Genomic DNA, 14050 nt, shown 5'->3' on the forward strand with positions numbered 1-14050 from the left:
CATTTTTGTCTGTGTTTCTTTGTACTCCCTTGTCTGACTGTATCTATTCGAGGCCATCCATCCCAGGCTGGCTGGCTCTTTAAGGGGAGATGCGCTCAGCCTTGCCTGTGACCCTGCAGCTAAACCCTGTTGATCCTGATTTGCACTCAGTTACAGTTACAGATCCCAGCTGTGAAAGGGTCAGAAAGAACTACATAGAGAGGGGCGAGAACTCTGTGAGGGGGAGACCCAGGAGGGTAGGACAAGGTGAGTTTCTGTTCTCTGAGAAGGGCCGGTGCTGAGGCAGGCTGGAGAGAACCACAGGGAGTAGGTTAGGCTCCTGTGGGAGGCTCTGGGATAGAGGCAGTGCTGAGCAGAAGGAGCAAAGAAGGAATGCTACAGTCCCTGGGAGTAGTGATGAAGAGCAGGGAATTTCCATGTAGCTCCCCAGGGGCAGAAGGATCTGTTTGGACGTTGGTGTGGATTCTTTAGTTGGAATCAGCAAAGAGTCTTGTGGCACCTTATAGACTAACAGACGTTTTGGAGCATTAGCTAACACGGCTACCCCTTTGATACTTAGCTGGAATCGTTACTCCAAAAGGGGACTGAACAAAAAGGGAGACCTGGATGAAGGGCTGGGCCACAGAAGATGTAGCTAGAGAGAGGTTTAGCATAGGGCACAGAAGTGCTACAGCAGTGAGTAGAGCTGCTTACACCATTGTCTTGTCTTTGTCCCGGGCCTGGCACACTGAGATCCTGGTGACCTCTGATAAGGGTCCCTAGGTGCCACTGCAATACAAATCCTAAAACTTTGTATTTTGGGGGGGAAACGTTAAAAGTTTTTTATTCTGAATTAGAGCCCAAAATGTTCCTGTAAAATAACAATTTCCTACTGCCACCCACAGGTTGCTATTTTTACACACTGTGTGTTTGGGCCAGGGAGAGAAGCCCATTTGCCTCATTTCTCTAAATTCCCCTCCCTCCAGCCTGCACTTTAGCCTGCTCTTATCTCTGCTCACTAGGAAACAGGTGTGATGGGTCTCAGGGTACCCAGGATGGTGAGAACTGTTACCTCCTATCTCCAGCAAGAGAGATTCATTCTTGTAGTGGCTGGGTGCCAACTCCCAGACACTGCCAGCCCTTTGGCCACTCAAACAATCTCCTCTTATGCCTTGTAGGTTAACAGTAGGTGCGTCCTGATCCTTGAGCTCCCTGCCTGTGGTATCCAACCCCTGGCACTGCTGCTCACAACATTTCCAGATCCTCTGCACCCAAAAGTGCAGCGTACCCCAACTTACCAATTCTACCGTAAACTCCACAGCACTTTGTGAGCACTTATGATACAGCAAAAATGGGGTTATTTAAGAAAGAAAAATGACTGACTAGAAGAGTGAGAGTGGTGGAAGCAAATGGTTATTATACAAAAGAAAATCTAACATGCAAACCTGGGTGGACACTTATTGATGGTTACTTTTCTTGTCTAATGGAGTAGATCTTTTTCACCACAAGTTCAGTCTCTTGAAGAGCTGGCTGGGTTCAGACTAACTAGGATCCAAGCATTCATGAATGCTCCCCTGCTCTTCCCAGGGTCTCCTCTGTGACTGGGCGCAGCATCATTCCCCACAGTGTTACCCTGAAAACAGTCTTTGGTTTTGATTATAGATGAGACAAACAACTGTCCTGTTGTACAGTTTATTTTTTACTTTACGTGGTTTTGACTGTATGTTGTTGCCTCTGTTGGTTTCCCATTCAAAGTTTTTGTAGTGTCCCAGGCCAAACAACTGTGCCCTGCTCTGCATCACAGGCCTGACAGGGCCGAGTGACAACTCCCGTTGCCTGAATGTCCCATTATTGAGACCTCCTGCTGACTAATCTTTACTTTTTACTTCCAAATCCATGTAGCGTACTCTCAGTGTAAATACATTATTCCTGAGATATTACCTGTACATACATCTCACAATGATTGTCAAGCTTGACAAGTGATTAGCTTTCAGTAGATATACTTACATGGTATTCTTTATGAGGTGAGAGTTGTTTGTAAAGAACAGGGGGTCCTTTGCCAAGGGGTCTCTGTGTCACAGCAAGCAGCAAAAAGCTATGAGCCATCCACTGCCTAAGTTCTTGCTCCACCCTGCTTTTCATCGGTCTAAATACCTTCTGAGCAGAGGAATCACTGGGGCAGGGCAGGGCAGAGGAGGGTGAGCTGACTGACAAACAGAACTCCTAGGAAGCACACTTTGCAAGTCCTACCCCCTTTCACTCCTCAATCCTTGCCATGCTGTTGAAGTAAGGACTGCGGAGGTTTCTTTTCCCTCATATACAGCAGCCCCTGTGGCCCACTTCTCCCAGACCAGAAGGCCGGAGCACAAAAGAAACCCAATTTCAGTTATCCACTACTTTGTGTCTGGGGTGTTGCATTTCATAAACCCTCAACATCAGAGTCTGGAAATGCCCTGTCCAGTGACATGGAGAGATACACCTAACAACAGACACTTGAGTCTTGGTGTGAAAATGCAAACCTGATGTTCCAGAAACACACTTCAGTGTCTGTGACCCAAAAGAGCCAACAGCAAATGCATCACTGGCCTCCAAGATCTACAGCACAGGTCGGTTGGACCCAGAGCACTGTGGGGGTACATGCATGGGCTTGTCGAACCTGGAGCCCTGAGGGACTGTGTGTGGGCCCAGAGGGCTGTGGGGACATGCATGTGTGGGCCCGTTGGACCTGGAGCACTGCAGGCACGTGTGTGCACAGGCCTGCTGGACCTGGAGCATTGGGGGGGCATGTGCGTGGGCCTGTTGGACCCGGAGTATTGTGGAGACGTGCACATACACAGGCCCGTTGGACCTGTAGCGCTGGGTGGGGGTGTGTGCAGGCCTGTTGGGACTCGGAGCACCGGGGCAGGGTCGCATGTGTGGACCCAGAGCGTTGGGGAGGCGGAGGGGGCATGCATGGGCCGTTGTACCCAGAGCGTTGGGGAGGCGGAGGGGGCATGCATGGGCCGTTGTACCCAGAGCGTTGGGGAGGCGGAGGGGGCATGCATGGGCCGTTGTACCCAGAGCGTTGGGGAGGCGGAGGGGGCATGCATGGGCCCTTGTACCCAGAGCGTTGGGGAGGCGGAGGGGGCATGCATGGGCCGTTGTACCCAGAGCGTTGGGGAGGCGGAGGGGGCATGCATGGCCCGTTGGACTCAGAGCGCTGGGAGGGGTGGGGTGCGTGCGTGGGCCCGTTGGACTCAGAGTGCTGGGAGGGGCGGGGTGCGTGCGTGGGCCCGTTGGCCCCAGAGCACTGCAGGTGTGCATACTTGAAACCCTGCTCAGCTCTACCTGAGAGGGGCTAAGCTGTGAACACGCGGCCGAATTCCTCACCTGGAGCTCCAGCCCACTGTGCCCGCGAGGGGCTGGTTCCCCAGCAGAATGGCTGTTCCAAGCCACAGTGGCTTCGCCGGTGGATACAGGCATCTCTAGCGTGGGCTGAGCCTCGCTTTCCTTCCGGGGCTTGTGTGAGGGAACACCTGATGGCCCATTTCCAAGCCCAGCTACTCCCCGTGGGAGCAGGACTGTCTGGCCGCAGGAGAACAGGGCAGGTGGGACAGAAAGTGTCGCCCGTCACCTGTTGCCTGCCACTTTGCAGCCTCTTAGCTTCACAGTATGTTTTCTGACACTGAGCAAGGCCCCATTGACATCTGGGGGCGGGGTGGGGGGGCACAAGCCCGCCCACATCTCAGGGCCCCTCCCCCAGCTAAACGGGAGGAGCTACTGGACCCACAGCTCAAGCGAGTTCAAGGGACAACAGAGGAAGAAGAGGGACGGGCATGAGATCAGGGGCCCCGATGGGGACAGTGAGCAGAGAACCCCGGCTGCGCCCACTGCTGCTGCAAGGTGTCTAGGGAGCCAGCGGCCGCGGCCTAGAGGCGCTCGGCCCAGACACGTGAGCAAAGGGAGCAGCGAAATGGGCCCACAGTCGCAGAACACCTCCATGTCCAGCCTCTCTCCTGCGCAATGGCCGGCCACCTTAGCCAGCGCCAGGAGGGGGTTGGCAAGGAGGTCTCGTGGCTGCGTGGGACCACGGATCCTGAGCCCCGAGGTGAGCAGGTTACCACAGTGAGCGCCCCCTCCGCCACAGGGGCTTGTGCTTGTGTCGGGGAACGCTTAGGATCACAGAGAACGTGGAGGGAGGAACGAAGCCAGTGCTGCACTGTCGGGACAGTGTCTCTGCTCTCGCATGCAAGGCCGGGCACGTCGCACAAGGGAAGGACACGGTCCCTGCCCCCAGAGCAGGTGAGGCTCAGGGAGGGAGACAGGCTGCCTAGATGGCCTCATAGTCCCTATACCTACAGCTGCGATCCAGCAGGGGTATGAGGTCAATATTCTGTCCTCAGCGCTGATAAACCAGCATGCAAGGGGGACGCTGGGCCTTGAGATATTTCTCCTCTTAATTTAACACTGAAGGGCCTGACTGGGTCTGTGCCCCCCTGGGGGGACTCTGGGGGGGAAGGGTTTGAGTCTGGTCCTGGGCTCAGCTGCAGAGTGGGTCTCTTTGGGGAGGAGCCTGACTGGGCTAGGTGGAGGTGGGGGGAATCCTTTGGGGGAGGGGCCCAACTGGGCCAGGCCCCAGGGGCAGGAGGTCTTTGCAGGAGCATGAGAAGCCCCCCTCGCTCACATTTTGCGCATGCCACACAAGGACCAGGCACAACAGCTGTCTCTGTGCCCAGGGAGTGAAGCCTCCTGGGGCTCATGAGGTGAGTCTGCCCAAGGCGCAGGAGGCACCATGGCCTGTAGAGCCAGCCAGATCAGGGAGAGCCAGCTGCACCTTCCCAGAATCCTCCAATAGGGCAGGGCCAGTGCCAGAGTCTGTGCACTGCCATCAGCGGGTGCACTCTCTGTCTCTACCTGGGGCCTCACTAGATGCCAGCCTAGGCTTGGCTCCATAGGAGTCTTGACACCTGCTTTTGGAGCAGGGGTGGTTTGTCATTTTTATTCCAGCAGGCTCAATCAGGCACCACATGGCACTAATGCACAGGGAGACATGGCTCCAGCCTGGAGGAACCTACAATTTAAATATGCTGGCCAGACAGACGGCACATCTGCAAGGTCAAATCTTAGCAACTGACCTCACATGCCCCTTTGTGCCCTGCCCCCCTCCCTCATTCCATCAGCACCAGCGAGCATGTTGATCCCTGTTACCTCTCTCTTCCACACCGCATGCGCCCAGGCTGCTGCTCCCAATCCCCCAGGCCAGGTCGCTGTTGGGTGCAGTTAACAGTTCCACTGACATCATGGTTCTGAGAGCATGGGCTCCTCCGGCGGCTGGTTCCACTGCTCTCTCTCTGGCTCCCCGAGGGGAGTAGGTGTCTGAAGGAAAGCGCTGTGCAGTGCGAAAGCTCCTCTCGCCCACCAGCAGAGGTGGGTGCAATGCATGATATTGCCTCACCCACCTGGTCTCTCTCCTATGGGAAATGATAGGCGCTCAGATGATCCAGCGTCACCCTGCAGGCCACATCTCTGAATGCTCATAAGCAAATGGCTGGCTGCTGTAGTGTGCAAGCCCCTGGTTTCCTAGTGTGGGTCACACAGACCTTCATAAGGAACCGTGCAATGCTAATGGCTTTTACAGTCAAGTGCCACCAGAGGAATCTGCCCTCTCTTGCTTGTGCCTGGTTTGCTGAGGTGAATCTGGACAGATTGATTTTCCTCCCCTCAAATTAGTTGATGATGTTCCTCGTTGGGGCTTTGGGTGTCAGAGATCTTGGGGCTGGTAAGGAACAAGACTCCTCTCACAGCCAGTGGTCATCCGCCTTGCATTAGAGTAATCCACCTTCTGTGTGAGCTCAGCAGCCTCAAGGGGTCCTTCTGGGACAATAATTAACCATAACTACGTCACTCTTTGCTAACCTTGCCCCTGTGAGGAGCAAGCCCAAAGCACTTTACAAACATCGAATAAATATGTTTCCAATCCCCCTCTCCCTGCCACCTCTGTGGGGTGGACCAGTGCTGTTACCAGTTCACAGATGGGAAACTGAGGCACAGAAAGGGGAAAGTGAGTTAGCCCAGATCACACAGCGCAGTCAAGAGCCGAGAAACCTGATCTCACAACTTCTGCTCCAGCATTCTAACTCTCCCCCACATGCTTCCTCTAACACCAGGCCTGTCCCCATGGTGCACACCCAGGAAGATTTCTATAATGCTTCCCCACATGCGGCACCTTCTCTTTCATATTCAGGTTAATCAGTGCTGTTGAAAAGCTCCCAGCAGGGCCCCTGAGTCTCTTTCTCCTTCCCAGCAGGGACTATCAGGATCCAGACAGGGAGCTAATGAGATGCTCTAGCTGCTTCACTCTTTTGCTAGCAATGGCTTGGCCGGTGGTAATCGCTGATCCAAGTGCACCCTACCACTGCAGCTGGGGGAGGGCACTGGCTACAACATGGCTGACCCCAGGACAAAGGCAAGGACAGCATGGTTGAAATGCACAGTGGATGGAAACCCTGCCGTGGATATGTCTCCCTGCAAAAAAAGGTGTGTTCCCAACTCAGCTTAGCTATCTCAGGTTAAGGTATCAAGGAAGACACAGCAGTTCAGCTTTTGACTTGAGTTAGGGGCTCCAGTTAAGGCCTACTGGGGCCTGGGGTTGAACTCAAGGGGCTAACCCAAAGTCAAAGCTGAGCTGCTGTGTCTTCACTGCCATTTATGACCCAAGTTATGAGCACCCCTCTTTCTGCAGTGTAGATGTACGCGATGGTTTGTGCAGTCACATGCTTGGGTGTGCCCAAGGCTTCAGCCCATTGACAGAAGTAGGCAGGGTTCTGATGACACTGCTGGTCAGGGGACAGCTCCCTAACCTGCGCCTCTTGCTCAGCTGCCAGGGTGCGGGGCGGTGCCCTGCGAGCTGCGGCTGTATTCCTGTACCTCCTCAGTCAGGCTTCCAGCTGCTCCAGTGCTTCTTTCTCCCCTTTTCATGCCTGTTTTTCCCATTTATTTTTATTATCCTTTGCCTTTCAGTACGTTATCTCATATTAGCTTATAGGCTCATCCCATGTGTACCCGTGTGTTAGCCCCTTACGTGTGTGTGTGGGGAGGCCTCCCCTTGCCTGGCTCTATTTTAACCTCTCTTTTAATTTGTTTAATTCTTTCCTGTTTTCTATTTTGGTTAATGTTTTATTCTCCTTTGGACAGTGTGATGGAAGCTGAGCCTCGAAGGAAGAGGTGGCCGGCAGCCTCTGCAAGTGAAAAACTGGAAGAAGGGCAGAGGTGCACACAAATATAGGAGCTGCTAACCCAGTCAGACCAGGGATGCATCCAGGCCGGTCTTGTCTCTAACCGTGGCCAGGAGCAGGTGCAAGATGCCCCACACTCTGAATGCTGGTGGAACCTGCCCATACGGTCAGTAGCCCATGTCACTACACGATTTAATCCTGCCCTGAAGCAAGAGGCTTTTTAATCTGTTCTATAAAATATCCTGTTATGTCCCCCCAGGGTGATCGCATTGTCCATATGAACATCCAATTGGCTCTTACACCTACAGAGAGCTCTGGGCCTCCATGGTATTTTGTGGCAATGAGTTCCACAGAGTAACTGCTGAGTTTAAAATGCTTCCTTTAATCTGTTTTAAATGTGTTGCCTTTGAAGTTCAGTGTTAAGTGCATTAGCATTGTCCCTGTTGTTTGTCTATCATGAGATCTTCCCTGGCCCAGTGCCTATTCTCTGTACCTCTGTCATATCGATGCACTGAACAGCCCCACTCGTCTCAGGCTGGTCTGAGAGGCAGGGTTTGATGTTCGCTACACGGAGCCAGTTGCTGGTGCCCGAGGCATGCATAAAGCTGCCAGGGCAGAGAGTGAAGAGGGAAGGAGCTCTGAGTGAGTGGAGGTGGGGAGCCCCTCAGAAGAAGACAGCATGGTGGGGGTGAGAATCAGGAGCTCCTGGAGTCATGGGAATTGGGGAGGAGACCTGTCAGCACTGAATGCAGCAGGGGGAGTGGGAAGAACAGGGCTGGAGAAGAAGCTGTGGGCTGTGCTGGGAGAAGGTGGCTGGCACCTTAGGCAGGCAGTAGGATGCCAGGAACAGGAAGAGAGGGAGGCTAAGAGCTGTCTCTAACAGGCCAATTGGCAGAGAGGCAGGTGGGTGGTGGGGTGGGGGCAATATGAAGGGGCAGGGAGTCAAGAGCTGGAGTTCTGGTGGGACAGAGAAGAGAGGCAGGTTTACCGGAGCTGAGCCCTAGGGCTGGGAAGGTGTAAGGGAGCTCCAGGTGCTCAGCATCTCTCGGGTCATGCTGGGTTGCTATAGCACTAATTGCAATGCCGTGAGTGTTCTGGATCCTGCAGCGAGCGTGGTGTGACTGCTGAGCGGGGAGCAGAGCAGTGGACTGGCTGAGGAGCAGGGTGGCTTTCCCATACAAACATCTCTTGTGACACAGACTGAGGGAGCAAGACAGTTCTGGTGCCCCAGGGACGAGGTGCAAGAGCCAGCCAGGGGCCAGCAGACTTACAAAACGCAAACATAAAAAGTGTTTCGGGACATTTTCAGTCTCAGCAAACGGCTTGTGACCAGGGTTGTTCTCAGCTCTCCTACTGCAACTTTCTCTGTGGCTCAGCCATCTCGCTGTGGCAGGAGCATCAAGCTGAGCCCGGCTTTGCTTTGATCCCATTCTCACGATTGTACAGAGCCTGCAGCCCACGTCTGGAGCTGGGGGCCTCCTTCCCATTCTGTCCCAAGTTAAGGGGCGAGGGCGCTCTTCTTCATTGGGCGTTTCCTCTGGAGCAGCCCAGGGAGCACATCACAAGACAGGGGAGCCAGTTCTGCAGCTGTTGGGATGTGATGAGTGTGCATAATGAGCCAGCCCCAGGAGAGGCCATGAGTGTGTGCGGCCTGCCTGCTGCTGCCTCGTTCATCATTCGCTGGCTATTTGCCAGTTAAGGAAAAACCTAGGGCACGCGCTACAGAGAACAAATCTTGAGTTTCAGGCTTCTGACCTCAGCAGTTTGAGCCCTGACGCCTGCTGAGTCTCCAGAATTCTATTTCTGTCTTTGTCCAGTCACAACCCCCCACTGCTCCGAGTCACCCGGCCACCTCTGAACGTGCAAAGAGCCCAGCTCCCAGTGCCGGCATTCAGAGGTTTTTCACCTGAACTGGCCTCCGGTGACTTTCTCTTTCTGTTGTTGTGGAATGATGCATTGTGGGATTGTTCTGTAACCAATGCAACCCTCCGAATTGTTTGATGGGGAGAGGGACTGTGGAATTCAGCCTTGCAGGTGCCTCACTGGGGCCATTTGTCCTCTTGCAGCCACGCTGCTAACATCTGGCTGCTCAGGGAGTCCTGTCCTGGGCTCTGTATAGGCTAACGGCAGCTGCTGCAGGAGATGGGAGCAAGTGAGAATGCAGCTAAATGGTGCAGCTGCTGCTCCAGCTTCACACTGCAGGGCCTAGGGGATGGTGACTGTTGCAGCGGCAATTTCACTTTCTCTCTCATTAAAACAGTTATCAGGAAGCGGCCGCTGCTATTGCAAGGACAGTGCCAGAGCCCATTTGCAGCACACATGGAGGCTGTGAATCAGTCTGGGATTGATCAGCTCTGCTTTGCCTTCTTCAGAAGGCTCCTAAATCATCTTTTGCAGCATCCTGCTCCTGCAGCTGCTAGTAGCTACAGTCACATGCAGATGCTTCCCCTTTCTGACCTTGAGCTCTGCACAGTGATTTCACTGGTGCTATGAAGGCTCCACTCTACCCACCTTGGTGAATGGGTTCCTGGCTTGCAGAGGCCAGGACTGCACCAGGGTAGGGTGACCAGATTACCTGTTTTTAAAGGGACAGTCCTGTTTTGGGGGCTTTTTCTTACATAGGCGCCTATTACCCCCCACCCCCGTCCCATTTGTTCACAGTTGCTATCTGGTAACCCGATTCCAGGGGCAGGGCTGTGAGGTTGCGGACACGTGACCCGTGCCCTGACGGTAGGGAAAGGAGCCAGGCAGCACCCAGGTTGGAGGGAGGGTTAGCCTGGGGAACAGTGGATTTTCCCTGGCTCTGGTGGCAGTGGGCTCCAGGGATGAGGTTTCCTGGTTGGGCTGGGGCCTGTCATTTGTCTGTGACGTGCCCAAGTGTAATGAGGAGACAGGTGCAGGGACTGCAGGGCCTGATCCCTCCTCTCTCAGCGCAGTACATGCAGACCCAGTGGCTTGGAGCATTCCACTGTGCCCCTCTGCATCCCAGAGCATGGGGAGGGGGCATGCAAACAGGCATCAACTGCATGGGGAGCAGCCAGGATGGGGAGCTGCTTCTGAAGAGTGGAGCCCAGGCCTACTGGATAAAGGGACTCGAGTCCAGGAGTCACAGCGAAGGATCTGTTCCAGGAAGGGTTAATTTGTCACTTTTACCTTGGTTAATGAGCAGGGTCCCTGAAAAGCCTCTGCTGGATGGACAAAGATAGAAGCTGGCTCCCGGTTTAATCGCAATGTCACCGCCATGTTCCTAACCCAAGAGGCTGCCCCAAAAGGTCTGTCCCAGGCTTTACACTGATCCTTGTGCAGGCTGGGGCAGGACTTTGGGAGGTCAGTGGGTGCACTCTAGATACCCATGCAGTGCAGAGACCATCTGGAAAACTAGCTATGCATCTTTCCATTCCATCAACTCTTCCATGACCCGCGTGATAGCAAACAGAGGGCAGGCAGGCAGACGGGAACAGGAGGAGAGGTGGTAGTGGGGGGGCCCAGGCGGTGGGGTGCAGAGGCCAGGAGTGGGGTGGGTGGCACATGGTGGATGGGGAGATAGAGGAAGGGGGAGCTGGCAATGGTGGAACCAGTAGAGAAGCAAGGGGGAGCTGATGGGGAAGCTTTGAGTGGAGGAGTGACAGGTGACTGGGAGCAGAGGTGTCCGTGAGACACTTTCTCTGTTAAGAAGTGAGTCCAGACTGTGGAAGAGTTTGCAAGGCCTTGAGTTAAGGGGCTCCCAGGTCCTGGGGCTGATCGGGGCCACCCAGAGGATTCAGGGGGCCTGGGGTCTTCGGCAGCGGGGGGCCCCCACTTCGGCGGTAATTCGACAGCGGGGGGGTCCTTCCGCTCCGGGACCCACTGCCGAAGTGCCCCGAAGACCCGCGGCAGGGGCCCCCAGCTGCCAAATTGCTGCCGAAGACCCAGCTTTTCAGCGGCGGGTCCTGCTTTAGCGATAATTCGGCAGCGGGGGGTCTTTCCGCCCCGGGGCAGAAGGACCCTCTGCCGCCAAAGACCTGGAGCAGAAGCAGCTCCGGGGGCCCGGGCCCCGCGAGAATTTTCCGGGGCCCCTGGAGTGACTGAAGGACCCCACTCCAGGGGCCCCGAAAAACTCTCGTGGGGGCCCCTGCGGGGCCCGGGGCAAATTGCCCCACTTGCCCCCCCCTCTGGGCAGCCCTGGAGCTGATTGGTTTGGGGACCCAGCTCCCTACATGGGGATGCTCGCAGCTGTGAGCTTTGGCAGGCGAACAGAGGTGAAACTTGCACACGGAACATTTTCCCAAGAGCTGCGGTGGATTCTCCCTCACTGATCATTTTGAAGTCACGAGTGGATGTTTATCTCAAAGGTCTGCTGCAGGAATTGTTATGGGGCAGTTCTCTGGCCTGCGTTGTGCGGGAGGTCAAACTCGCTGGTCACAATGGTCCTTCCTGGCCTTGGAATCAATGAATGGTGTGAAGGGGGCTGACCCATTTGGTGCTCACTGGGAATCCTGGAAAGTTCCCAGCGGCACTCATTGCCAGGGCTCATGCTCTGCTGGGTGGCACCTGGCAGGGCAGGAGCCAGCCGGGGACTGTGGTTTACTTTTCTGAGGCTGTGTAACCAAAGGCAGATAGAAACCATGGTTTCTCTCTTCCATTCACTGCCAAGATCCCTCCCCTCCCCTTGCCGCTCAAGAAGGATGCTGCTGAGCCGCACTCTGCTCCGGTACTTGGCACGTTCCTTGCAGACTCCTCTGTTTTCCAGGCAGAGATGCTGCCTGTCTCCTGAGCGTGTGCAGTGATTTCCCCATCACTCTCCTTGAAAAGAGCTAGAATCTAACCTAGAGAGTGAGCAATGCTGCTGCTGCACAGAGAGTGACTGAGAGGGAGAGAATGGGAGAGATGGGAAAATGTGCCTGCATCAGCAGCATTGCAGTGGTAAAGCCATCGACTGGCTATATGCATGTTAGTGCTCGCAATGCACTGCTCCAGGGAGCCGAGGAGTCAAGATGAAACGCACCAGCCTCCTCTTCTCACTGCCTTTCTATTGTCATCATGCATTAATTGCTGAGAGTTATTTTCTTTCCTGTAGCCAGCTGTCTGCATCTCCCCTTGTGCTGCAGGAGAGACAGTGAGGGGGAGAGAGCACAGCACCAGCCAGGTTTCCTGTCCCACAAGAAGGACTCTGAATGATGTACCAGTACAGTCAGGCTCTGCTGCAATGGTGCACAGAACCTCTGGAACAGCTGGATTTAGGATTATTAATGCTTCATAAAGGTGCCCTGGACTTCATCTAGCAACTAGCTGGAGGCATCAGCTGCCCTTTGGGGCTTGCAGTCTGCTCTTCACCTTCCCGTCATTACTGGTGCTGCTCTCATCTGGGTCGTCAGCATTCCAGCCAGGTGAAGGGACTTTCTCTGTCCGGGAGTGGAGGGTGTCCGGCAGGAAGGGCCGGTGTGAGCGCTGGGGAGGATTCCAGCCGTGACCCACCATGGCTCAGGCAGCCAAGCAGCTGAAGAAGATTAAAGATATCGAGGCTCAGGCTCTGCAGGAGCAAAAGGAGAAGGAAGAATCCAACCGCAAGCGCAGGAATCGCTCCCGGGATCGGAAGAAAAAGGTGAGTGGGGCTGGGGTAGGCAGCTCTCTGCACAGGTCCCTGTGTTGCTCTGTGTCTTGGCTGCTGACAACTTTCAAGGGCAGGTATTTGCTGTTTGCCCTGAGAATTCAGGGGGTTTACACTCAAGTCTCATTCCAAGTCAAGGCTTTCATGATCTGCCAGTGACAGATTTGCTTTCTAGGGCAGAAACTCTGGCTTGTAGCTTCATGCAGGCGCCTGAAAACTGCTGTCTGTTGGCAGAACAGAGAGGGTTGGAGACGTGCACCCCCTCCCAATGTAAGCACTGTATGTATAACCTGCCAATCCCTACCTTCCCCCCGTTCTCCGGGTGCTGCCAGCATTCTGCAACCAGACAGAAACAAAAGGGGCCCAAGGCTAAAACCAGGAGAAAAGGATGGAGAGGGATGGTGACACGTATGGCTGGGTTCCTTCTCGCACCGCCCGAGAGGAGGGAGGGGGAATCCCACACCAAGAGTCCATCACCCGCTGGCCTCAGGCACAATGGGGTGCATGGGGCCATAGATCAGTGCAGACTATCTAGCTTTGCCTCCACCAGGCACACCCAGGAGCCCTGGAGATGTGCCTGGATGCAGCGTCTCTTTGAAAAGTTGCCTGCCTGAATCTGCTTGCTGCCTGCCTCTTGCGGGAGAGGGAATGTGGCCCGAGCACTGTGCTGCCCCTTGGAAGTGTATTTAAATGGGATACTTCGGGGGCCGCACAGGGCTTTTAAAGCAGGGCCTTGGGGTGGCCGCACTGCACAACCGCAGAAAGCAGCAGTGAGGAGAGAGGTAAACCGAGGCGGGGAATCCCAGGAAGAGTTCCTGTGCCGTGTGAGGTCGGGGCTCAGAGACGTCCCTGTGCCGCCCTTGTGAGGAGCCACAGCTGGCAGCTTGTCAATAGCTGCTCCCAGAAAGGCAACAGTTCCTGACCGTTATCCTGCTGAGATGAAAGGGGCAGCCTGGGCTAACCTGCTCTCCGCTGCGCTGCTGCTTGACTTCAAAGGCCTCCCAGCTGGGCAGCCTCCATCCCACTCTGTATGACTAGCACGGTGTTGCCTAGGGGCTAGCGCAGGGAGCTGGGAATTGGGACTCCTGGGTTCTGCTTCTGCATCTGCCACTGACTCACTTGTGGCTTTGGGCAAACGGTGCGCTTCCCCCGTGCACTGCCCATTGTAATGGGGCAAGTTGCTTGGCCCTGCCTGACGGATTCAGCAGGGGCTGCTCAGGTCGGTAAAATGCCTGGGGCTCCTCAGGTGCTAGCCGAGGGCAAAGCACCC

The sequence above is a fragment of the Mauremys mutica genome, chromosome 2 (assembly GCF_020497125.1).
Source record: "Mauremys mutica isolate MM-2020 ecotype Southern chromosome 2, ASM2049712v1, whole genome shotgun sequence".
NCBI classification, from domain to species: domain Eukaryota; kingdom Metazoa; phylum Chordata; order Testudines; family Geoemydidae; genus Mauremys; species Mauremys mutica.